The following is a 15,399-nucleotide window of genomic DNA, read 5'->3' on the forward strand; positions in this document are numbered from 1 at the left end:
GTGGTAAAGGCATATGTGGTAAAGGTACCAAGACTTCCCTGGGTGGTAAAGGCATATGTGGTAAAGGTACCAAGACTTCCCTGGGTGGTAAAGGCATATGTGGTAAAGGTACCAAGACTTCCCTGGGTGGTAAAGGCATATGTGGTAAAGGTACCAAGACTTCCCTGGGTGGTAAAGGCCTATGTGGTAAAGGTACCAAGACTTCCCTGGGTGGTAAGGACTGTGATGTAAGGGCTGTTTCTAACCCTGGACTAAGCAATTAGTAATCTGAAATAAACCTGATTCTGACTGGTTGAAAGAGAAGCACTTTATGTCTCTTTCGGTTTCAGGTTGAGTGTGCAGGGATTGTTTCCTGGCTCACAGAGAGAGGCAAAGAGGGGCGGGGCTCATTGGCAGTCTCTCTTGTGTCTCTCACGCACAAGAGCTCCTGTCACTGTCCTGTAGCGGTCACTGTCCTGCAGCCAAACGCGCCTCTCACGGAGCAAAGGTAAGAGCACCCGAGGCTGGTCTGGTCATGATCTCCCCCAAAAAATGGCATTAGAGCCCCCCCCCCCCCCTGGAGGCGGTATCGAGAGGGGAGTGGCGCTGAAGCAGCTGCTTACACTGGGTGTCTGAGAGGGCAAAGCAAGGCTATGCTGGTGACCCGAGTGTGAGGTGTGCGTGTGGAGCGGTGCCCTGGGCAGAGCTGTGCTGGTGACCCGAGTGTGAGGTGTGCTGGTGACCCAAGTGTGAGGTGTGCGCGTGAAACTGTGCCATGGGCAGAGCTGTGCTGGTGACCCGAGTGTGAGGTGTGCTGGTGACCCGAGTGTGAGGTGTGCTGGTGACCCGAGTGAGGTGTGCGTGTGGAGCGGTGCCCTGGGCAGAGCTGTGCTGGTGACCAGAATGTGAGGTGTGTGCGTGAAACGGTGCCATGGGCGGAGCTGTGCTGGTGACCAGAGTGTGAGGTGTGCGTGTGGAGCGGTGCCCTGGGCAGAGCTGTGCTGGTGACCCGAGTGTGAGGTGTGCGTGTGGAGCGGTGCCCTGGGCAAGGCTGTGCTGGTGACCCGAGTGTGAGGTGTGCTGGTGACCAGAGTGTGAGGTGTGCGCGTGAAACGGTGCCATGGGCAGACCAGCTGCTGGTGGCGGGCGCTGCTTGTCTGTCAGTCATGGGCCCATGCTTGAAGTCTGCTCATGTGTGACATCACCTGGCCGTCTGTGTGACGGGCGAGAGATGCTCTTACAAGCCACACACAGCAGCGGTGTCAGTGTCTGTGGTCCGGCTCAGCAGTGACCCCTGCTGGGCAGTGTGAGGCTCTCAAAAGGACCTCAGGCAGTGTCACTGCCCCGTTGTGAGTCTGAAAGGCCTCTCCCTGCCTCTTGTCTTTACAAACATGGCTTTGGGGGTAACCTATGGTACTTAAAAAAAATAAACTCCCCCTGTGGAGAGGATACTCCAGATGAGCGGCAGAAAAGAACAGGGAGCGCCAGTAAATAGTAGAGTCTGTCAGTGCCACTGGGTGCCCCGTGCAGCGCGCTACTTGGAGGGTGTAACTTCCCTTTGTGACGTGCAAATGCAAGAGAAGCATCAGCAGACACATGAGATGAAACGTGCCATTGAACATAGTGCCAATATCGGCAACTGTAGTCACATAACACACATAATAAATTAATAAACCACACAACACTTTTGTAAGTGGAGAAATATTGCTGCAGGTTTATTAGCATAACCAATATGCAAACATGGTGGGTTATCTTACGGGCGATCCCAGGGCAGGCCAACCCCTATGCCGCCTGCCCGTCTGATAAGCCTAAATTACACCGTGGCAGTCGCCAATTGGTGCATACCAAATCTTGGGCCACCCCTCCCATCGGTGGACCACCAGTCCACTTGCTTACTCACACCCCCCCCCCCGAAAAAGGTGGGCGGAGCGTCTTCTGGCAGCCCCCGGTTGCTCAGACCCACAACCGCCCGTAGATCTAATGGGGCGCCGTAGTTCTTCCAGGGGACAACGCTAAGACATCCCTGGGTATCCTGGCTTAGCACAACGCTGTGCTGCTGAATGAAGTACCCCTTGGTATCTGCAGACTCTGGATCGCCCTGTAACTCCTCCACAGCCTTGGGAGTGGCCACCGTCACTACCAGGGCCCCCCACCAAGGTAGGCCTATTTACTTGCAACATGCTGATAACCGGGCCTCTCCCAGGTCCAGCCAAACAAGTCTTATCCCAACAGGATCGAGGGCCAGCATGCCCCTTCTGGACAGGTGCCCCCATCGTTTCTACCTCCCTGTGGATTTTTGACTGATCTGACCCGAACCAATGCTTAGGTGCTGATTCAGTGTTAATATAGCCTGGCTGAAGAGCAATACCTATGACAAGCCACTCCTGCCAGGAAAAGCCAATGCGAGTGGAGGCAAGAGTTGACAAGCCCGCCTTGCTTCCTCTTTCACTCAGTTATCTGAGTCTCGCACTTGTCGGAGTGTGTCCGTCGCATTCAGTTAGTCACCTCCCTGTGTGAAGCCTTGCCCTCCCCAAACTTCTACTAGTTTACCAGAGAGCAGACAGGACAGAGTGAACCAGAGAGGAACCAAAGTATAAATACCTCTCTTCATGAATACTGGGAATGCCAAGTGTTCTTCTAACACTTTGTAGCCCCATTGAGTTTAATCCGGGCGTTTCTCCCAGACACATGGACCATCTCGCCCCAGTTGGAAGACCACTTCCACGACCTGCCTAGCTGCCAGCCAAGGCGATAGGGCATGAAAAAGCGCCTGTTGTCACTCGACTCCATGCTACTTGTTTCGACGACCTCAAAACTGAACTGCTAAGTGGACCGGCCCGATCTGCACCTGTGACCCGCGGTCGAACCCAAGCCCCTTTCCGTTTTGACACTCCACCTGCCTGTGAACTTGCATCACAGGGCTGGCTGTAGGCACCAAGACCCATACCTGGACATGCCGGAGTTGGAGCACACCTCTAAAGGGTCTGCCAACCGGCTCACCCCTAACGTTGCAGTCCAGCAATTCGCTGACAACTCCCAAAGTAACTGGATTACTGAAGCAACTCGTAACATGCCAGCCATATAATCAATGTAACCTAACTATGTCTGCAAAATGTGCTCTGGTAGATGTCCGCATAAGTGCTCCATCCCCAGTACAACAAGGCAACCCGCACTCTTTTGGGAATAGCTCACACCCGCGCCAGCTGACAGTGCCTGTTCACGTGTCGCCAACGGCCTTATGTTTATAACTGATGGTATACCAGGATTAGTTGAAACTTAGCTGGTTCTGCAGCTTAGTGCCCGTTGCACCATAACTGGTACGTCTTGGCCAATCGGATTCCGGCCACACTGCTTTGGACATTGCCCGCTCCCGTCCCAGGCGAAATGAAGGAAGCTATCCTGCAACCCCTGTGAGACGCTGCAGGTGCCGATGATGGACAACTAGCCCCGCTAAACTAGACGGGGAGTGGTCCAGGAAAAAGAGGTTGGACCACCACCACCCCCATACCCCGCCTGTGAATCGGAAAGGTGTGCTCAGCCAGACCTGCCCCCAAGCTCAGCGGAAACAACGATAAGCAGGATACGACAAAAGTTAGGGGGTCCCTGGATGTACTTAAAATCACATACTGGCCAACCAGATGTACCCCTCGGACAGGTACCAAAATCGCTTTGGATTTGCGCCTCACTCAGCACAACCTTTCATCCTGGACCTACCGCCAACATGACGTGTCATTGAGCGCGCTGTAACCTTAGGGGTCTGCTGGCTCTGACAACGAAGTGACAAGATGATGCCTGCTAACCTGCCCCCAAACTCCCAGCGCACCCCATGTGTGCGAGCTAACCACCGGTGTCTGCGACGTTTGCCAACCCAACTAATGCATACTACCCCTTGATCGAGATGGGGCAGTCCAGTCCAAGGAATATGTCTTGACCATACGCATCTTGTAAGTACCTATGCATTGAGTGCCTGAATAGTTCATAATACCTGGAGATTTTAATAACTAATGGCAGGTCTAACAGCATCAACAGGCATCCTCAGATTACCATAGGATTGTTGGAGTAAGGGGATCCAGTGAGAATAAAGATAGGACAGCGTCCCCTCACCAACCGTGGTGGGAACCACTCCTGTATATTCTAGGACTAAAGGTCCCTGTTAACCTGGCACTGCCCGATGTGTGTGACCTAGGTACAGGGTCCCTTTGCATGGCGGCCTGCCAGTGAGACAACATCCAATCCCCGATAAGTACCACTACCTGCCTACGCTACAATCTTGCATGGCATTCCTTCATGCCTAGATATACCAAGCGATAATTGCTCTCCTCCGTCACTTGACCCGACCACACTACAAAACCCACACAGCGAGAAGATGCGGCCTGCGACCTGCCCCAAAAATCACGGAATCATCATATGAGCCGGATGATGTGCGAGCTCGCCACCAAGCCTGTCAAAGCCTGCCAACCCCACAAGTATTTAGTTCCCTTTTGCTCAAAATTGGGGGGGGCAGTCCTGTCTGGAGATGTGTGTATTGGAGGACATGTGTCCTAGAGTACCTATTTTTTGGGTACAAATGTTAGTACCTCAAGTACCTGGTGTGTTTAATGTTAATAACCGGCCTAACAACTCAATCAGAAACTACCTGCCGTCCATTTGGCTAGTTGACACCCCCCCCCCGTCTTAAAACCATATGTGACACACAGGGAGATTAGAAGTCAGGCTAACCCCAATCTGACAAAGAAAGACCCACCACGTGGCTGTGCCCAGAAAACCACCATCCCGCATCAAACAGGCCTGATGTAAAGACAACAAGAGCCTAACACTCTACACCCGCGGATAACCCCGCAAATAACCTGGGGCGCCAAGGCATCGGTGCACCTATGGTGAGTGTGATCTTTGCCCACTTTAGTGTGAGCCAGGGCCCGCGGAGCATGCTTTCTTCCTGGTTGGTAAAGCGCACGTAAACCACCCTAGCTGCTCCTTGCCGCTGGGTCATCCTACTGTAAGGAGCCCTAATGTAAGACCCGGGAACGTACAATCTCCCTCAACACTAAGCTTAATCTTTGCTTAGCATAGGTGCTGAAGGCAAAGTGACACCTTCCACCTGATCCCGGCCACCGCGGTGAAGAGTCCCCGGAGCACCCGGCTAATATAAAAGACACCGACAGAACCGAGGGAGCCCTGCGCAAGCTTCAATTGTTTACCAGAGTTACAACTGGTCTGCAGGGCTACCCAGCTTGCTCAGGCACTGGCTATGGCATACAGACCGGCCACCAGCACACCGCATTTACTAGGTGTTCCAAGGCCACTCAGTCTCAATTGCCAGTGGAACAAAACATTGCAACCAAGTCCCCCAAACCAGGTCCCGTTCCCTGCTGCGGCACGAAATACTATTAATCAACCTCCCCTGCTGAGGCCCCGCAACCAAGGCCCCAAAACCAGTTCTAGTCGCCCGCCGCCGCACAAAATACCATCAATCGACCTGCCCTACTGAGGCCCGGCCAGCCCACGAGTCGGGGCTGCAGATGCACTGGTCCCGGGGACTCACCTTGGCTGCCTAAAGCACAAAATAGCAGGGAAATAAAGGTTCTATCAGCCTTTGTGGCTATCAAAGCCCCATAAACTGGCCTCAGGACCGCTCTAGGCGAATGACTGGTCCCCTACAGGCCTTAAGAATGTGTGATTCCTCCTATCAGCCAAGTCACGTGTGCTCCCCCCGGAAGCCTGTACACTCCTTGGCAATGCACCCCTGGGACAAACCCACAGGGCCCGAACATGACGTGGACAAATAACTACCCCTAATACCTTCCCTCCGGCTCCCTCCATAATTGCCCCACCAGCCTGCTGAGCGTGGGAAATCAGGCGGGTTGTAAATGAGGGAGCGGTGTCCTCCTAAACTTGAAACTGCCCCATCCAGATGCTTAAGATGCCAGCATGGGGTCGCCTTGCCTGCATCTCCAAAGGCTTAAAGAGCATCCATTAAGTTTGCCTTTCCATTCTGAAAGCATTCATAAATTCAACATCAAGGGACGAGATCCCGCTCCTGAGATCCAGACATGCCGGCCAAACTCCACTGTGGCCCTCATCCCTAGTACACTCGTGGCCAGACCCCGTGATCTATATATTTGTATTTCAGTAACTGAAAGAAGCATCCCGGATCGGCAGAGTGACATTGGCTGTCTCTCAAAGAACTGCTGAGCATAACCACAAGATCAAAAAGGTTTCTGGGTGTCTGGATGCTATTAGCGGAACCCCGGACCACAAACAGCCCTACCGGCACCAAAGAAAAAGCCGAAGATACCGCAAGCAGCTGCGGAGGAAAAGCCCCAGCAGGCAGAGAAGGAAAGCCCTATACACGGTCGGTAACTCTGGTTCCGCCTGTGTCCAATCCAGAGCCAGCAGTGCAGTCTCTAAGCTGTATAACTAGTGAATCGAACTCTCTGCGTCACGTAACTGCCCACCCGTGCAGTGGTTGCTTTGCCTAGGGGGACTCCGCGGCACTGTACCGCGTCTGCCAGCCAGGCGCCCTCAGCGGTATGGAAAGACTAATTTCACACAGAGCTGTGTTAAACCGGCAAATTTTCTTTTGCTCCTTTCCCCTTTAATCAGAGTTCACCCTCAATCCTTTGAGCACTGAGTGGTGCAGTTAGTAAGCGCGAACGCGACCAGCTGGTAATGGAGCACTTTACATGAGGACCATTTACATTACACAGTTTTATTTTATTTATTGGACAAGGGGAGGTCGAATGATTTGCCCAGAATCACTGGTATGCTTGCCCCCGCAGAGACTAGAACCAGGGCTGGCGCAGCCCAGGTCCGGGAACGAGTGGGCTGCCACAGGTGCAAGCCGGGGGGGGGGGGGGAACCCACGTGGCTCACTTTGCGACCCCCAAACTCACTTACTTACTAATGCTCAGAGTATTAGTGGACTACTGTGTCTCTCTTTCTTAAATGGGACCCGGCCCAAACAGGATGTGCGGCCACAACAATACAGCAACCAAGAGTTGCCGGGCGGGCCGTCAGAAGACCAATTAACTACATAGAAACAGGAGGAGCCTAAAAGCACTGCACCTGAACCAGTGCTGTGCCTGAAAATTACAATATGATATTAGAACCGATGCTACCTCCCTGCTTACGCAAACATAACAGAGGGGCCTAACAACCAATTCACCAGCCCTTCGCTACAAGCCTGGTATTACCCCTAGCAGCACTTTTCAAGCAATAACCATTCTGTAATTTACAGTGGCGCGCCGACCCCCCCCCACTGCCGCCACTCCGAGGGGTTTGGGAACGCTTGCCACTGCACGATTGTGTTACCCCAAGTGCGTAGAGCCTCGTTTACACATGAGCAGCTGCAAAAGTATTCCTAGCTGAAAATAACTGACAGCAGAGGGACTCGGACCAATGCATTCGGAAACTGAAGATGTAAACGTCTATCGAACATACCTCCTCAACTTTGCACGAGAGGAGAGCGGCGCAACCTCGCTGCCCGCCCCACATCGCCGCACGTTCAACCCCCAGTCCTAGTCGCCCGGTGCTAGCATGTGCTGCGACATCGCTGGGATAGTCCCCTAATTGTGACTTCTTACATAATTATCTGTTTGCTCCAAGCCCTCTGATACGCCCTGGAGGATGTGGCTGTGAGGGACAATAATGCGGCTGGGTCGAGTAAAACTGCACCAAGAAAAGGCAAACGATGTGGCACAATACGGCCATCTTGTAATGGTATACCTCATTATTTTCACATTTTTATTAAACTTGGTACACTTTCTGGGCATTGGTTGCACTTCATTAGTACCAGTATAATACCTAAATGCCGCAATAAGCTATAGAAAGGTGACCAGTGCAGCTTTGCAGGGCTTTCCACTGCTTGGCAGCACGTTATCACTGCTTTTTAAAAAAAAAAAATTATTATTTTTTTTTAAAAATAATTTAATACAGGCCCAGGTGAAGTTCCAGGCGCTGGCCTGACTGACCCCAGGGCCACCGCTCCTGGTCGCGGGGGGCCCCCGACCGCGTGGTGGGGGGTGGACAGCGAGCTGCGGCTGCCACCAGCATGCCTCCCTCAGGGCCCCGACCCCTCGCCCACCTCTCGTGGGAGCCGCACCACGAAGGGAAGGAACACAACGTTGCGTGTGGGACGGGGGATGGTGGGCAGCTCACCGGATGCGTGCACGGCTGCTCCGACCAGGCGGGGACAGGTCAAACTGGGCCCCACCAAGTGCCTCTACCTCCCTGCTGGACCCCCAGTGGAGCCGTCCTCGAGGCCCAACAGTCCCGCTCAGGCCCGCCGCTGCCGCGGTGGGACATCTTACACAAACCACGCAGAGACAATCAATCATACGCGTGCGTATCAGTGTACAGGAAATGTTACCCAAGCCAAAGGACTCAAAGTGTAGGAGTCCCACGACATCCCTACTGGTAGGCAGCATAGCCCAAGGTTGCTTGGTGTGGAGAAGCACAAGCTCAGTCGATTTCTAGCCGTATCAACCCTTTTTGCAACATCAATCAATGTTCTAACAATGTATGCCTTGCGGTGTGTATGCAGTTCTAGGATGAACGTCTGAGCTCACTGTCGAATACCAGGACTTCACGTTACAAATTGCAAGCAACAAAAGGATGCCTCTCCTGAAAACAGCAACCTGCTGACCTACTTACATCACACGCACTCTGCAATCCACCTGGCACCCGTTCTTTGCAGCAGGCACATTAACCCTCTGCACCAACTTCACCGAAGTCAAAACCTCAACTATACAAAAATCCTGATCTCTCTCCAGGAAGACAATTAATCACACGAGTTGTTTCGACATCCATGTGAGGCCTGACAATTGCTGTGCAAAGAACCGCAGAATCAGGTGCTTCAGGAGAACAACAAACTTCCAAACCCGGCGCCCCCAAGAAGCCAGCACCTGGTGCGATGGCCCCGGTCGCACCGCCACAAATCCGGCCCTGCCGGGGCCTCCCACATGCAATCCATGAGCTCCACCACTGAGCCACACCCCCTGGCATAATGACGACCGTGCTCCCCCCCCCACCCCCCACGCAAACCACAATGAAAAGCACCGCACAGGGCCCTCCTGGCCACGCAACACCAAGCGCATCACCCTGCCGCTACACAAAGACTCTCGCTCTCAACCATCACCAACACTCACCGGGATGACGGAAAACCCGCCGCAAAACCCGGAGGAGCGAACGGCGTCAAGGCGAGACGGCAAGAGACAAAGAGGGCGAAGGAAGGGCGGGGACAGCCTAAATACCCCTGTCCCTGTCCCCTTCCCCCTCCCCGGAAATGGGTTGGCCGGACGTCTTCCCTGGCCGTGGCCCAGGGACTAGACCGGCGACCCCAGTGCCTTCCTGTGGCACTAAGGCGGCCGCCCTTTTAGGGTGACTGCTGCGCAACCCTCCCAGGCAGCCTTGCAGACAATGCAGGAAATCACACCGCTGAGGGGCATGCTTTCCCCTGGCGCGAGTCTGTGGGGTATAATAACCGAAATACTGCCTTCATTCTGGTAATAAACTAATGGAAATGTTTTTGCATTTTTAAGCAGTCAGTAAATATACACAACCACCAGCGTGTTCTCCCGTGCCCCCATCATGCAGGGGGATGTGACATCAAGTCTGCCTTCAGAGGTTGACAGAATATACCCTAAGAATCCCAGTGAGAGTAAATTAAGGAAGGGAGGGGGGGGGTGTATCATCAAGGTGCATGTGTGTGGAGTTATATATAGTAAAAATGTTCTTACCTATAGAAACTTCCCTTCACCATATTTTTATCCCCGATATTGTTGACACAACATTCTGTACCCAGATATGTGCGTTTCCGATATTCTGTCTAAATACCCAAGCAAGCAGGACTTCATTTGAGCACAAAAATGTAATCATAAAAGTGCATAATTAAAATATGCTCAAAAACACATTTGCCATTAAAAGTGCACACGGGTTCAACAGCGAACAGCACGTTCTAGAAAGAGATCCCACAGCGGCACGTACTGCTGGGTCTTGCAGTGTTTGAAGAAAAACAAATACCCATCGAGGGAGGTAACAAAAACATCTAGTATGTCTTGCATAATTGTTACAAAAAAAGATCAAAGGAAGCAATGGTTGGTGGTAAGCATAATCGCACGGACACTCAAGCCGATAACCCCTCTGGTACTGCCCCAGGGGGCGCACAGCGGGCTACAGATGGTGCATCATCTGAACCTCAGCAGCAGAGCCCTTCCCAAGGATGAGCTGCTGCAGGTGAGGCTCAGACCAGGGCTGGTTTCTAGAGCTAGGAGCCGCCTGTTAGTGGCTTCTCGGGTTCCACTATGTCCCTCTTTCACCACCTCTCCTCAAGAAAGGCAGGCTGCAGCCAGCTCTCACCAGACTTGTTCCTGTTGGTAGGAGTAGAGACCTGAATCCTGTAGGACAACCATAGGACAGTCATCCATGGCGACGTATGAGGCAGTGAGTGAATACTCGATGGTTAAAAAATGAGCTGTGGTTGTTTCAACCCGCCAGCCATAAATGTAAGGGGGGAGTTGAATAAAATCCTCGCTGTATGTGAAGCCCGATTCCTCGAGGAATGCAACATGCGGGCAGCCAGGAGGCTGCGACAACAATCTTTGGCAAAACCAGTTCTCTTCAATTTGCAGGCTGTGGGCAGGTGCACATCCCTAGATGCCTGTGCCAGAGGCTGCAATGGGAACACATTGCATCCAATACATTTGAGAACTGCTGCCATGGGTTCACCCCCATCCTTGGGAGCGAAGTTAAAAAGAGCACCCACAGACTGAATACATTTGAGACACCTAGTGGCTATATTGGTAGACCATGAGCCCTTATAGTAAAGGAAAATCCCCGGATATGGATAACTGGATCCTGCTGACAGCCGGCTGCAATGAACGTAAATAGATCTCGTATTCAATCAATCATGGCATTTGTAAAGCGCACTACATACCCACGAGTGTCTCAAGGCGCTAGGGGGGGAGGGAGCTGCTACTGTTCAAAGAGCCAGGTCTTGATGAGTCTTCTGAAGGTCAGAAGGTCTTCAGTCTGCCGCAGGCGAATGGGGAGGGTGTTCCATGTCTTGGCGGCAAGTTGGGAGAATGATCTGCCGCCGGCGGTCACTCTTCAGATGCGGGGGACGGTGGCGAGGGTGTGGTCTGCGTAGCGGAGCTGGCGGGTGGGGGTGTAGAGGCTGAGTCGGCTGAGGTACGCTGGTCCGGTGTTGTGGAGTGCCTTGTGTGCGTGGGTGAGGAGTTTGAAGGTGATCCTCTTGTTGACGGGGAGCCAGCGCAGGTTTCTCATGTGGGGTGTTGTGTGGCTGCGGCGAGGGATGTCGAGGATCAGGCGTGCGGAGGCGTTCTTTATAGAGTGCGTTTTCGTAGTCCAGTCTACTGCTCTAAGAGCCACGCACCATCACATGGGACTTAGAATAGGTAATGCCCATGCCCAAGACGTCCTACTGAAAAGGACGATATCCAGTGTGATGGGCTTTTGGTTGTGTGGGCTAGAAGAGCAACACCGTCAGCATAGAGCAGGGCAGGCACCAGGAGTTTGCCGATCTGTGGTACATTGAGCCCACTCTCGTACAGATGGTCATTCAAATTGTTAATATGGAGAATGAATAGAATTGGAGCAAGGATACATCCCTGCTGCAGCGATCCGTGGAGACCAAAGGGCTCCGTGCACTCTCCCTTTTACCCAGATGGGAAGAATGCAAACCCTTTAACAAGGTAGTATCCAGGTCCAGGCCAAGTAAAATAGAGCATAGCTTGCACCTGTTCACACCATAGTACGCAGTTGATGGGTCCGCAAAGGCGAGATAAAATAACCTAGAGCATAGCTTGGACCTGTTCACGTCATAAAACGTGCTAGACTGGTCCATAAAGGCGAGGTTAAATAACCTAGAGCATAGCTTGGACCTGTTCACGCCACAGAATGCGCTAGACTGGTTCATAAAGGTGAGGTAGAATAACATAGAGCATAGCTTGGACCTGTTAACGCCATAGAACGCGCTAGACGGGTCCATGATGGCGAGATAAAATAGGAAGAGCACATACTCACTGATGGTATGTAGGTTCAGACACTGCTCCACTGAACGCCTTCTCTAGAGCCATGCTGGGAGAAACTCAAGCTGCTGTTGACCCAAGATCTGATCCACTTATAGATCACTCTTCCCATGATTATGATGGAGGAATCAATGAGTGATATTGGCCGGTAACAAAGATCTTAGTGGTCTCCTTTTTAAAAAATTGGTACAATTAAAGCAGAGGCCCAGGAAAGAGAGAGAAATGCCACTTTTAGACAATTGTAAAGGGGAGGTAAAATAACTTCGAGCATAGCTTGGGACCTGTTCACGCCACAGACCGCGTTAGACGGGTCCATGAAGGCGAAAGCAAATAACCTAGAGCATAGCTTGAACCTGTTCACGCCACGGAACGCGCTAGACGGATCCATAAAGGCGAGGTCAAATAACCTAGAGCATAGCTTGTATCTGTTCATGCCACAGACCGCGCTAGACGGGTCCATAAAGGCGAGGTAAAATAACCTAGAGCATAGCTTGGACCTGTTCACGCCACGGAACGCGCTAGATGGATCCATAAAGGCGAGGTAAAATAACCTAGAGCATAGCTTGGATCTGTTCACGCCACAGACCGCGCTAGACGGGTCCATAAAGGCGAGGTAAAATAACCTAGAGCATAGCTTGGACCTGTTCACGCAAAGGGCCGCACTAGACGGGTCCATGAAGGTGAGGGAAAATAACCTAGAGCATAGCTTGGACCTGTTCACGCCACTGAACGCACTAAACGGGTCCATGAAGGTGAGGGAAAATAACCTAGAGCATAGCTTGGACCTGTTCACGCCACAGACCGCTCTAGATGGGGCCATAAAGGCAAGGTAAAATAACCTAGAGCACAGCTTGGACCTGTTCACGCCACAGACCGCGCTAGACGGGTCCATAAAGGCGAGGTAAAATAACCTAGAGCACAGCTTGGACATGTTCACGCCATAAAACGTGCTAGAATTACAATTTCCGAAATAAAGACAATTTTGTGCGACTACGATACATGCCTGCACACACGAGAGAGATATATATATATATATATATACAGCTCACAGTTCCATCGGGTAATCGTACCTGTAACAGAAGACAGCACTCACGGGGGAGAGTTCAAAAAGATTTATTTCCTGAACTCCGGGCAAACAGACGCGTTTCGGCGCTTAGCCTTTGTCAATTTCTGCACGAAAACGCTGCGGCCATATTTTGTTTATAAAGAGTGCATTCATGATATCCGGTGTAAAGACAGAAGGACTATTCGTGAGACGGCAACAAATCATATCATTCCGCCATCTTGGAATGTCTAAAGAGGAACGTAATGCAATAAATATAGCATTGCTTCCATAGTGTCACGTAAATTGGTCAATCCTTCGTAACAATATAAACACACCTAAATAGGAAAATCGTACATGAACTAAATCTTGCCCACAGATGGGCCAATGTTCTGCCTCCTTCCAGAGATACCATGGCAACACATCTAGGCAAAACATGATCAGTCAACACCCGATATACACTTTACATATTGTACATTTCATCATGGTTCCAACAAACGCAAAAAATGCAAAAAAATGTGCTAGAGAAAAGAAAATACAGAATGCAAAATTTACAAAAGAGTTCGAAGAGAAGATCAACATAATCTACAGTGTAAGCCTATTCATCCTAAATGTACAGCAAGCTCTTCGCTACTATTCAAACCCAGTGGATTCTTGCTTTGCAAATCTGTAATATAGCGTGATTCTAAACGCCTTAATCTCTGTATCCTATCACCACCCCTAGGGTTTTGTGGTACATGATCTAAACAAAAGTATGATAGGAGATCCTTATTACGGCAATGCATTTTGTTGTAATGTCTCGCTACTGGGTATGATTCATCAACATTGTTGATCGCCCTCATGTGTTCTAGAATCCGTATCTTAACCGGATGTATCGTGCTCCCGATGTAACGGAGCCCACATGGGCAAACCAAACAATAGATAGCATAAGGAGTGGTGCACGTAAGGAACTTGGTGATCTTTCTAGGTGTACTGAGGCCAGGGACGTCATACGTCAAAGTGCGTTTGCTTTTCTTACAGGCTTTGCACTTGCCACATGGATAAAATCCATTGAGTGCTTTGAAAGATACCCTACTAGGTTCTACGTTGTGGTAGCTATGGACAAAATGGTCTCTTAATGACCTTGCTTTTCTGACGGGACCAAGGGATTCGATGGTAAATCTTCTTTTATAATATGGTCAGTAAGGAGGATAGGCCAGTTTTTTCGCAATATCCTCTTGAGTTGGTTGGCATTTTCAGAGAAAGTGGTGATCATACGAAAGGTCCCATTATTAGACTTTTTTTATAGCTTTCTCCATAAGTAGATCTCTCCTAGGGATCTCATTAACTCTATCTAGGGCTTGTGATAGGACTGCTTCGCCATAGCCTCTCACTCTAAAGCGTTGCATGCTCGATTCTGCTGCCTTTTGGAATTCCTTATTGCTAGTATTGTTCCTTTTAAGCCTAAGTAGCTCTCCATATGGGATGCTATCAACAAGCTTCTTGGGATGGCTGCTTGTGGCAAAAAGGGTAGAATTCCCTGCGGTGGTTTTCCGATAGTCTGGTATGTAACTGCCCATCTATTACATACACTGTCAGGTCCAAGTAATTGACTTCCTCAGTACTTACTTCACCTGAGAATTTTAGGTTTACATTGTTGCAATTCAAAACATCAATATGATTTTGCCAAATCTGGTGGACCATCAAACACAATAAACAAATCGTCAATGTAACGATACCATGCCTTTATCCTCATGTTCCAAAATGTATTAGGCTCCGCCCAGGCCACCTGCTCCTGCCACCAGCCAACGAACAGGTTCGCATAGCTGGGGGCGAAGCAGGTACCCATAGCAGTCCCCGACATCTGTCTAAACAGATGTTTTTGAAACAAATATATTCTGAGTCAGGCAAAAATTGACAAATTCCAAAATCATATTGTTGTGTTCATAAAACCTCAAGCCACGGGATTCTAAAAAAAAATCGTATAGCTTTTAGTCCGTCAGTATGTGCAATGCATGTATACAGGCTCGTGATATCAAGTACCATAAGACAGTAACTGGCTTGCCATTCAATTTTGTCTATATGTGTTAGAAAATCTTTTGTATCTCTCAAGTAAGATTTCAATGTGACCACATGTTGAGAAATGAAAAAGTCAACATACATAGATAGATGTTCCGTAAGGCTACCCTGAGAGGCAATAATAGGTCTCCCTGGAGGGTTCTTAATGTCTTTATGGACCTTGGGCAAGTGATAGAAGGTAGGGATAGTTGGATTCAAACATCTCAAATAGATATTCCTCTGAGTTTAATTTATTCTTTTTATACCAAGAAGAAATCAACAAATGATAGTCGG

General features: G+C 50.5%; 1 pseudogene across 1 annotated transcript in view; it reads left to right on the top strand.

The window, feature by feature from the left end:
• The first annotated feature begins 389 nt into the window (after positions 1-389).
• The window catches only part of LOC146830023 (verrucotoxin subunit beta-like), a 237,064-nt pseudogene continuing 222,054 nt past the window's right edge, over positions 390-15,399 (top strand). The window contains exon 1 of the transcript XR_014961090.1: positions 390-487. The product of XR_014961090.1 is annotated as a verrucotoxin subunit beta-like (transcript). The remainder of the gene's footprint in view (positions 488-15,399) is intronic.

Source organism: Triturus cristatus, chromosome 5_1 (genome assembly GCF_964204655.1).
Source record: "Triturus cristatus chromosome 5_1, aTriCri1.1, whole genome shotgun sequence".
NCBI lineage: Eukaryota > Metazoa > Chordata > Amphibia > Caudata > Salamandridae > Triturus > Triturus cristatus.